We start from the raw sequence: 12,371 nt of genomic DNA, 5'->3' as shown, positions 1-12,371 counted from the left end.
GTTAAGCAGGAAGGCTTACAGTACTACAAATTGGGTTTTGATAACTGTTGTTGACACAGCATACACAAAGCCTAATTTGTAACTTTATAATATATAATTTAACGTAACACTAAATGACAAAAGAAAGATTCTTTTATCCATTTGCTATGCCCACTACAGGTAATTTAACCCTGCAATCCAATTGATAGTTTTAATTGTTACTTTTTCACCAGGTTGCTTCATGTACTTATCAGGAACTAAATTCATGATAAAAAATAAAGTAGGTAGAACCCTCAAGAAGTTCTTACTAATAACTTATCCTTTCATCACCTACTTGAGGTGTATTCTAATCAAGAACAAAACTCAACATTTTAAATATGGTAGATAGAACCATGCACAAACGTTTAACTATTAATAGATTGTACCTTTCATCTACTTTACATAATATACTCAAATGTAGGCTGAAAAAGATGGTAGATAGAACAGTGTAGGTGGTATTACTTATTAATAAATTCTACATTTCTCATCTACTTCACCTAACAAGTTTATTGTTTTAAAATGTTTAATCAGCACATGGAGATAACAGTTTCATCAAGGGAAAGCTCAGTTTCTACTGCATTATGGTAAAATCAAGTGAAGTGATTTTACAGGGTTCCTATCACTTTCAGCTCACTATCTTTAAGTCCTGAAAACATATGTGTATGATATTTATTTGACCACATAATACTACAAGATAAATATTAATGAAAATCACATCACTGATATTTCACTTATTTAGTATGTTGAATTTTTCTTTAATTTTTTCTACAAAGTTAGTAAAATTTCAAAAGTCATAAAAACCAAGAAGAAAATGTGTTAAACACAAGTACATGCAGTGAAATACTGTACTCAAATTTTCCAAAATTTTATCACTCAAATGTTTCACAGTTTTAGCAGGTAAATCATTTTGCTTCCTGTACCATTGTCAGCTTTTCCAGTAAATTTTTCTCCATTCAATTGAAGAAATTTTGTTGCTACATAAAAGAGTTTTTCTGTTCTTCTCAACTGTAATAATTCACCTGCTTCATGTGTTATCCAGTAACAAATTTGAAAGTCGTTTGGATTCTCTAGTTTTCTCTAGAATTTTATTTAACATTAATGCAAAGTTGTGTGCTTGTTTCTATGAAATCAGCTTTATCCTGTATGTATGGTGCCACTCTAAACCTTGTCAAATACCTTTTTCTGATTCTTCCACGTTTGCATGCTTTGAAGTGAACGTGGATAAGAACAGTGACTTAGCATTTTGATTAGATTTATATGAGCTATGCCAAGTAACAGTTTCCAGAATACAAGGAATTTCTGTTTTCAGTATCTTCATACATGTAAAAGCCTCGCATACATTGGCATTCTCTAGATACATAGGCCTAGATCTAGTCTGCACATCTCCAGGCACATGTATTCCTGAACTGGCCCCAGTACTTGTTTTCGTATGCCTTGATCTGACTGTACTATTTGGCATGTAATTTGTAATTACATTTGAATGCATACATTGGAAAGTCATGAAGAGGTATGACAACCTTAAACTTGTAAACATTCTTGACAATATGTTGAAATTGTCTCCAATGGCACCTGCAAAAAATCTGACAACAAGATGTAGTGTCATCTCAATACAGGTTTGCAGATAAGAAACTTCTTTCATGAAAAATTAGATCATCTTTGCAATCTTTCAGTGATGAAATTCCATAGTATTGCCAGCTGCATTCACTGTAGCACTACAATATATACACTTCTAAAAATACATTTGATGTAGTCTTGAAACACAATATTCCATTTGTTGTCAAGATTTGCTGCAGACTCCCAACTTTGGAAGGAAAATTGCATGGCAATAAATCTCATTCATGTTTGAAACCTGGTTATTTTGATGGCCCCTCCATTACCTCGATCCATTGTTGCTATAAGTAATCTATTGTTAATCTGGCATTATTATGCACAAATGTGAAATTGTCTCATATAGCACCTGCAAAAAGTCAACAAAAATTATGTAATTGTGACTTTTCAAGTAAATCTCCATCTAGACTACAGCAGAAACTTACCATAACAATCAAATTGTATAGTACTGCAAGCTGCATTTACTCTTGCACTAAAATATATAGACTTTTCTGTCACAAGTGAGAAGATAAAAACTTAGTGTCTATAAAAGAGTACAGATCTCAAATGATAAAGCTGTCAGTTTTGATGTAATCACAACTTGCAGCACAATGCTGCATGTAAGAAAACTGGGCCTTGAGTGCATCTTCTGGCTCTTAATCAACATTCATGTGGTCTGTATGAACAGTTTAGTTAGATACTTGGGTGCAGATTGCTCAATGAAGGTAAGTTTGTAGACTTCAAGCAGCACTTTCACACATCTATAGTGCAATGCTCACCTGACAGAAGTCCTGTACTTGGCTTTTAGCACATGTATAGCCCTGGACTTGTCTCCTGGTGTATTATTCAATGTACTTATAATGTCTCTAAAATCTTGTTGCTACACTGGGGGCCACATTAAATACTGTAGCAACAGAGCTATGTGTAGCTGAATCTTGCAGCATATGCACAGCTGGTCTAATCTCAGTCTCAGCTGAGTAGTGCCTTACACAGTCTGTTAACATTAGAGCTCTGAAAAAAAAAAAAAACAGATTCAAATGAGCAACTTCATCATTCACTGTGAATTCTTCCACAGAAGTTAAAGAAGCCCATTTACAAAATTTATGTATGGATTTATCTGTAATGTGTGAACTACTCACCACTGAAAGATGAGCAGTATTCATTATCACACACCGTTTGTGTACTTCAGTTAGTGTTAGTACTACTTGCATTATTTTCACAAAGACTGATTTGTTTTTGATGCTTACTTGTCTTCTTGCTCTCTTAATTTTGTTAAGCTATATAATAACCATAAATTACAAACCTTTGTTTTAAATTTATAACATACTTGGGTTAAAGATGCATGATATTTTTTCTCCACTTACCCACATTCAAATATTTATATGTAAATTCTATAAGTAGGGAATAATATTTACATAATTACTGACTTACTGATAACTGTGACACATTTTCCACAGCTGTTTGTAATATGGACATTATTTATTTAGATCATGCAGAGAGTCATTTAAGCTGTTATCCTAGTGAAGTGTGGATCAAAACTTCAACCTTAAAGTTATATCTTTATGGAGTTTATGGTTATTCCTAGCTATGAAATCTGAGGGTGATGCAAAACTGGAACTAAATTCAGAATTTTTTTTTCTCGTATCATTAATTCTAAAAGTTCTGTACATTTTACTTGTATTAAAAATACCTTTCCAATCAACAAAATATTTTCTGCAAGAAATAAAAGCTTCATAATTGAAAGAAATTAAAATGCTTAAAATTTTCTTTTGAGCTTCTGAAAATACGTTTAAATTTATAAAATATATTGTGATAAACTGTAATTTTTGGTTGGTAAGAGTTAGTTTACATAATTAACTTTGGATGGAAATTACTATTCAGTTATGTAAAGACTTATTTCAGAACTTTGATAAAAGTGAATTTTAATTTATAATGTGTGTTAAAAAATGTTTAAGGTTAACAAATTTATGAAAGTGAATATTTGACTTATGTCAAGTTAATTTTGTAACTGGAAGTTTTGTGATGTAAGTTATGGGCAAAACTCTACTAATTCTAGTAATGATAAAATTGCTTCTCCCAGAAAAGAGACCTAAATTACAGCTGTAGAAATGTGAAGTAATAGGAGAGTTGTATACTAAAATATCATACTACTGCAGTAAATGTTTCAAGATTATTCAGATTATGTTGTTATTCTGATTTCAATAATTGTGCATATAATTAGGAATAGTGATCAGGTTTTAAAACCTTGTAACTTCAGGAACTCTTGTATCAGTGTAACTGTAATTGCAAGTTACAAATATTTCCAATTATAAAATATGGGTGAAGTGAATAAGGTAGAGTACAGCATTTGTCTCTTTTTCTTTTTCTGTCTTCATAATTGATTTTATTAAATTAAAATATTTTTTCAAGTTTATTTTTCCATAATATCAAGCCATTTAAGGCTATCTGTTTTGTCTGTTGAGAGGAACTGAACTCCTGATTTTAGCATTGTCCCACTGGGGAACCAGTGAAAAGATCTTAAAAGTGATTTAGGCTTTCCTTTTATGTGACATTACATGATAATCAATAAATTATTAGGTAATAATATCTTAATCATCTGATGAGTATGTTTATTCCAATAATATATGAAGATGACTGTTTTTTATCTTCCACAAAACTGAAATGCTGTGTTGTTAAAAACATTTGTGACACTGCTTGTCTAATGAAATTCCTTTTCACAACCCCTTGGTGTGGATTCCTGTACATGGTGAGGGGACCTCCCAGGGAAGGTTCTATTTTTTCAGTTTACCTCCTCTGGGATCTAAACATCCACCCACGTGTTTGTCATACATGGTGACCCATGAAGGGGAGGAGAGGATCCTGGTGGTAGAGGCGTCCAACCCTAACACACCACTTTTGCCTTGAATTCCTGTAGACAAGCAGTCATGGGGTGGTCCTGTTCGCATAATTGGTTGGTCCACTTTGGCTAGGGTCAACCAAGTACCATTGTTGGATGTTCTCAGCAGGTGTTTAGGACATTGTATCTGATGCTGGTGTTTGGGTATAGTGCTCACAAAACCCTGGCATTGCTGCATATGGCATTGTAGTGCATCCCGTCATAGGGTTTTATGGTGGGTGAGGTTAGTGTGCACTGAAATATTCCTTTTTTATTATGGATCTTCCAGATAAAACTTAAATAAAATAGTGAAAAACAGTCCACAGGTAAACAACCATGTCTTGAAGATTCTGAGCAGTAGTCTTTAACATCTGTAACACCTGTTGTACCTCATTTTCTTACACTACATTTTCTTTCTGACAAACCTGTAGGGCAGATGTCTCCCTTTTTAATTCAGAAGAGACTAGAGGGACTTGCTGGCTCTCCCAAGTTGGTAAAGAAGCTCTGCTCTGGTGACATATTGGTTGAAACATCCACATCTCAACACAATGAACTCCTCTTGCATTCAATTGAAAATATACCTTTTCTGGTAACACCCCATGCTACTTTGAATTCATCATGAGGAGTTATTGTTGGGAAGGATTTGAAGAACATCCCCGAGAAAAAAGATTCTCGCTGGTTTCTCCACCCAAGGAGTTTCTGCAGTGAGGTGTATCTCCACTTGCAGAACTCGAATTATGGTGGTGACCAATGTCTTCATTCTGACATTTACATCACTGTCTTTACCTGCCACCATCAAGGCAGAGTATCTTAATTGCTGGGTACAGCCATACATTCTTAATCCTCTCAGATGTTTCCAGTGTCAGAGGTTTAGTTACTTGAAAACGTCATGTTGTGGTTCCTTGACGTGTGCTTGTTGTGGTGACAAGGACTACGATACCTATGAGTGTGAAACAGACCCTCATTGCATCAATTTCAATGGCTCTCACCCATCCTACTTTTGTTCTTGCCCTAAATGGTTGGAAGAAAAAGAAGTGCAGCATTTGAAAACGATTCAAAACATTACATACCCTGAGGATCAAAAGTTGCTGTTCACCACTTCATCTTGGACATATGCTGCTGCACTTCATCCCACTACTACAGTGGGAGTGCAGACAGATCTCTCTGTGCCTCCAAAAGAATCGATTTCAAACCAAATGAAAAGTCTTTTGACCTCCATGGTTAAAAAAAGTTGATAAATCAACTTCAACACCCATCTCTGTTCCTTACTACATTCCAGCAAATCCCAAGATCCACTTTGGTTCTGGGGTATGGGCATTTCCTCGGGTACATCGTCTTCTCCCACTCCAAGATGCAAAACGATCATTCATTCACATCCTCAGTCACTGGAATCCTCTTACAACAGCAAAACTTGCCCAATCGACCCAAGACAGGATCCATGGAGGTCGATAGACCTTCCTCGAATAAAGATACTAAAGAAAAAAGACGTGGTCATAAACAGAAAGGTTCTTCACCCAGTTCGCCTACACATAAATAAAAATGGCCACCTTATACAATGGAACTGTCGATGTTCACGTTCTAATGTGGATAACGTCAAAACTGATTGCTTCCTACCATCCTGTATATCTTTTCTTACAGGAAACATTTCTGAAACCTGCTGATACATTTACCTTTCGGTAGTTTTCTTTGTACAGAAATGACAGGCTATGTGATAGATGAGTGCATGGAGGAGTGGCACTGTTAGTTAATCAGCATGTACCCACCTTGTCTTTTCCACTCGACACACCATTGGAGGCCGTATCCATCCGTGTTTCCTTGGATCATACCATCACTATTTGTTCTCTCTACCTGTTGCCTAGAGAGACCTATGATCAATCACACCTTGATCTCATTTAACAGTTGATGTCTCCCGTTTTAATCCTGGGGGACTTTAATGGGCATCATCTCCTCTGGGGAAGTGCTGGTATTAATAGGAATGGTTGCTTTATAGAGTGTATGCTCTCTGACCACAACCTTTCTCTTTTCAACAGCAGTTATTATACTTATTTTCATGCATCTAGTCAGTCCTTTACTGCTATTGAACTCTCAGTTTGATCCCCTTCACTATTTTCCCATTTTTCATGGAGAGTTGACAATAATCCACGAGACAATGATAATTTTCTTATAATTTTGAGAGAGACTGGTCGTGGTCGATGTTTCCCTTACCCGTGTGCTCCAGTGGAAGCTGGATCAAGCAAACTGGCTCTCTTTCACTGCTCTTGCAGAACATGATCCTGCCATCAGTAGGCGACTGTGTGGCAGCAGTAACTGACTGTATTAGCTGCTAAATGTATTTCTAAAACCTCGACGCGTTTTCCACGATATTCCCATCCGTGGTGGGATCCTGCCTGCCACATGGCATGGAAGGCTCCAAAATGGGCCTGGGATACTTTTCGTAGGTATCCCACACTTCACATCGCATTGCTTTCCAGCAGGCCTGTGCACATGCTCGGTAGGTAAGACGTCAAAGCCAGAAGGAATCTTGAATTAATTTCACAACCAGCATATCTTCTACCACCAGTTCCAAAGTCATATGGGATAAGATTCAAAAGGGCAATATAATTCTGTACCCTCTCGATCTTGATCTCTGATGGCCAGGAAGTAGCTGATATCCAGAGCATCACTGATACTCTTGATGAAAGCTTTTGCCGGGTATCTAGCACTTCTGCTTCTTCCTCCACCTTTTTAGTCATCATGACTTGGGCAGAGTGATCACCTTTTCTCTTTCGAGATGATTATCTCTGTGATTGTTATTTTCCCTTTACACTGGTGGCACTCAAACTGGCGCTTCATCCGTCTGGCAGTATGTTGGTCAGACCTTAAGATGCACTATATGAAATGCTGCGCCATCAATCTCCTGCTTCTCTTGCTTTTCTTCTGATTGTTTTTAATTGTTTAAGCTAGCAGAAGAATGTTTTACCTGATGCCTGGTGCCAGGCGATTGCCCTACCTTTCTCTAAGCCTGGGAAGAATCCCAAGATTTCTTCAAACTACTGTCCAATTGCTTTGATAAGCTGTCTCTGTAAGACTTTAGAGAGGATGGTTAATGCTGGTTTGTTTAGTTTCTCGAATCAAACAACCTCTTCTCGCCCACCCCAGTGTGGGTTCCAATGACATTTCTCCACCATGGACCACCTGATTCGAAACGTCAATAAGAGAAGCCTTTCTGAAACTACAACATCTTATATCAATATTCTTTGACATTGAGAAGGCTTATGATACAACATAAAGGTATGGAATTTTGCGACACCTTCATATATATGGGTTTACGTGGCCATTTGCCCATTTTTATTAATTTTTTTAATGGACATGCTATTCCAAGTTCATGTGGGTTCGACTCTTTCCCGTTCTTTTTCACAGGAACTTGGAGTCCCTCAGGGCTGTGTTCTGAGTGTCACACGTTTCAGTATAAAGATTAATGCCATCACTGAACAACTCCCTCTTACTGTTGCAAATGGGCTCCATGTCAACGACTTTCAAATCTCATGTCAGTTGTCGAATATGAGGTATACTGAGTGGCAGCTACAGACTGCCCTTAATCGTTTACTGAAGTGGACCACAGCAAACGGCTTTAACTTTTTTCAGTGTAAAACCGTTTGCATGCACTTTTACCACAAATGGAGTATTCACCATCATCCTTAACTCTGTATCAGTAAAATTATGCTGCCTGTATTCCCTGAGACCATAAGCTGACCTTTATACCACACATCAAACAGCTACGGGTCAAATGTACAAGATTACTGAACATCGACCACGTCCTCTTTTCTACCACTTGGGGAGTGGATCAATGTGCTGTGCTAAAGATTTATCATGCACTTATTCAATCGAAACTAGACTATGGATCACTGGTCTATAGATCCACCAGGACCTCGACCTTAAAGATGCTGGACCCCTTTCATAATCAGGGACTTTGGCTCTGCACCGGGGGTTTTCCACACTTCCCCAGAGCTTACATACAGAGTCTCATGAACCTTCTTTGCACCTCTGTCATTCGCAACTGTCTTTACTCTATTCTTTGAAACTTCGTTCTTTACCAAAGCACCCCACCTGGGGTTGTATTTTCCTTTCTCCGTGGGCCATACTTTTTCAGAACAGACGATCTGCCATTGCTCCTTTTGGCCTTCATATCGAAGCACAGTTGGAGTCTGTCCTTGGATAATGTTGTATCCACTGGTCAGCTCATCCCACCATTGCTTATTACAGTCCCAAAATGTGACCTATCTTTAAGTCATCTGAGAAAAGCAGACACTCCTGATTGGAAATACGGTCTGTTATTTGCTGAATAGTAAAAAAAACAAAACAAAAAAAAACAGAGATCATACCGAACCATGGATATGATATAAGTGCGTTGATCAGATACTGTATTTTGTCTTGACAATTGTTTCTAGTAGATGGGCATGACAAGCTGTCTTACATTTTGTCTGTCATCTCAAACTTAAGGACAGCTAATGCAGATAGTCCTTAGTTAGCTTTTTGCAAAATTCAACAAACATATACTAATATGATCAATTACTTCATAAGCTCAATTAATAATCCCTTGTTAGTGTAATTCTCTGAGCATATTATCCAGCATTGAATGATCTAACTTTATTGAATAATAGCTTGTAATTAGTAATGATATTTCTTTGCCTTGTCGTTTTTCTAGTTCTTAACTGGGTTGCCCTATTTAACTAAGAATTAATTCTTCCATTTCTAGTGCACCAGAATATTACTTTGGTATAAATATGATAAAACAAAATATAATAATATGAAACTTAACTGGAATGAAGTGGTTTTGTCAATGCAGATTATTAAATTACTGATAGTAGTTATTTTAACGTAGTGTTTGTTTGTTTTGAATTTCGCGCAAAGCTCCACGTGGGATATCTGCGCTTTAACGTAGTGTATCCACCTGCTTATTGTCTTATGTTTTAACGAACATTAAACGATTTAAATGTTATGATAAAATCATTTATTAAAAAAATGTTTTTATAATAAAATGATTATTGTTTCAATAATCGTCAACTTTATTTCACAGTCATCCATAGGTTTAGAAATATTTTGTCTGATAGCTATTATTAAATATATTTTACCTATGAACTTATCACTGGTTAATTTTCATATTTTTGTATTATGGCCTTTATAATATAGGTTTGTATAAGCATGATTTGCAAATGTAATATTTGAATTTTTCTTTCTTTGTTTTTGAATTTCGCGCAAAGCTACACGAGGGCTATCTGCGCTAGCCGTCCCTAATTTAGCAATGTAAGACTAGAGGGAAGGCAGCTGGTCATCACCACCCACCGCTAACTCTTGGGCTACTCTTTTATCAACGAGTAGTGGGATTGACTGTAACATTATTACGCCCCCACGGCTGAAAGGGGTGACCGGGATTCGAACCCGCGACCCTCAGATTACGAGTCGAATGCCTTAACCCACCTGGCCATGCTGGGCCAAAATGAATAAATTAACGTAGTCGTAATTATTGAAAAATATGTCTATTACAGAAATATTTCTTTGTAATTAATGAACAATTGATATTTTTTGTCAAAATTCTTTATTTCATAATTCTGCAACTAGGCACAAATGTTATCAAATAATGGTTTAAAGCAGGACAGTTAAAAATGGATTATTTGTGATTTAAGTAAATAATTAAAACTAGTTATTTGTAATGCTTACTTGAAAATAGAACGCATTTTCGAAAAAATAAACAGTATACAATTTCACTAGAGAGCATACATTTAACTTCTATAGGTTCGCGTACAACCTGTTTTTCTTTTGTTTCAAATAATTTGATTTTCCTGAATTTTTATATGTAACAACGTAAAATGCTACTTTGAAGTATTGGTATAAATGGAGGAATTATGAGAAAAAAAAACCATAAATAGTATGAGATGACAGGGAAACAGCAGACAGAAGAAAATAACAAAAGAGTGTGAAGTTAGGTATGAATGATAAACCTAACATTTAACATGTTAGAGTAAAACTAACAGTAGAGAAAGAAATTCAAAAAAGTAATTTATTCTGTCAAAGCGTGGTTGTAAAGTAACTGAATCACCTTCGTGTGATTTAACAAAAGGAACAAACGATATTTTGAAGAAAGAAGACGAAATGATTTTTAGAAGAGTAGTATACGACTGCGGTAAGTGTGTCATGATTGTAAGCGAATTATACACAAGTAACTCATGCAACAGAAATGGGTAAAATGGTTTAGTTTGACAACTGAAATTCGAAAGTGCACTTTGACAAGAAAACGAGAGCCGTATAGTATTTATGATATTCCTATTATCAGTATAGAGTAAAGAATATGTTGTACATATCTTAAACTAGTTTCGAATGTATATATTATTTTGAAAACACGTGTAACACGTCAGTAACACTTTAGTCAAACAGAAGTAACAGTTCGTCACATGGTCTTTCTGTTCTCGCCATATCATCGGGACAGCAAACGGCATTGTATTTCGAGTGCCTCTGTGCCAAGCTCTCAGGCAGACAGCACATGTCGCACAACAAATGTTAGGCGCCCATTCCTGGTCTTGATCACCAATTTTACAGCTAAAGTACAGATGATATGCTTTCTTCACAAGAGCAGTCATTGAGCGTCTTTGATGAACAAGCGTATACTCGCCACAAATATAGCAGAATGTATCGCGGCCGTTACGACATTGACGAGACATACTGACCGACACCAATCGTCCTGTAAAACGTCTATAACATCTAATTTACTTGTTACAGTGCCACTGAGGCAATGCAACGACATAGCAAGAACTGATTAAGGTAGAATTTGAACGATAAAGAGTTGGATGATTGTTTAACGTAATATGAATGTGCATTACTGCCAAAGGAGATGCAAAAGAATTGGACGGAATGTGGTAGTGGTAGCAAAATGGGAAACGATTATTATTAGATTACTTCTATTTGAAAAAAATAAGTTTATACGAAATATTTAAGCTTATTAACAGAGAATGAATAAGTCTATAATGAATCGCGAAATAAAAACTGGAAACAAGTTGTATTATAGGAATATAAATCATTGTCCAGTAATAGTCATTTGAAATTTCGAAGTTACTTCTCTTACTCACCTTCGCCAAAAATGGAATTTGACAAACATGTTATTTGAAGTTGTAAGTTAACTTTTTACGTGTTGATAACTGTAATAGTAGAATTACGCTTCCATATTTTGTCAAGAGTTATATTTGGCCAGCTATCGTAGTATCAGCATTTAAACTACACTGCAGAACAGGGGTAGGCAATTTATTTTCCATAGTGGCCACAACTATGGGTAATGAAAACAACGTTGGCCTGACTATTAAAAAATTGAAAGATGTTAAATTAATCAAATTAATTGCATTTCAACAAACTTTCAGTGTGAAAATTGATGGGGTTTTCATCAAATTTGGTTTAATATCTTTGCTTAATGAGCATCTTAGCTCTGCCTCTAAATTTATGTTAGTAAGCCGAAATCTGTTTCTAGACTTGAGAAAATCCAGCGTAGAAAATGTTGACTCACACACCCATGTGGATCCAAACATAGAAAATAATTTTGAAATTGCTATTTTTAAATTTGGAAGATTCTCATTTATCAGAATAATGAGCCACATCTCTCTGATAGAATAGGCCCAGCATGGCCTATCGCGTAAGGCGTGCGACTCGTAATCCGCGGGTTCGCGCCCGCGTCGCGCCAAACATGCTCGCCCTCCCAGCCGTGAGGGCGTTATAATGTGACGGTCAATCCCACTATTCATTGGTAAAAGAGTAGCTCAAGATTTGGCGGTGGGTGGTGATGATTAGCTGCCTTCCCTCTAGTCTTACACTACTAAATTAGGGACGGCTAGCACACATAGCCCTCGAGTAGCTTTGTTCGAAATTCAAA

The sequence above is a fragment of the Tachypleus tridentatus genome, chromosome 12 (genome assembly GCF_004210375.1).
Source record: "Tachypleus tridentatus isolate NWPU-2018 chromosome 12, ASM421037v1, whole genome shotgun sequence".
NCBI lineage: Eukaryota > Metazoa > Arthropoda > Merostomata > Xiphosura > Limulidae > Tachypleus > Tachypleus tridentatus.
The sequence above is the reverse complement of the archived record's forward strand: the minus strand, read 5'-3'. Positions refer to the sequence as shown.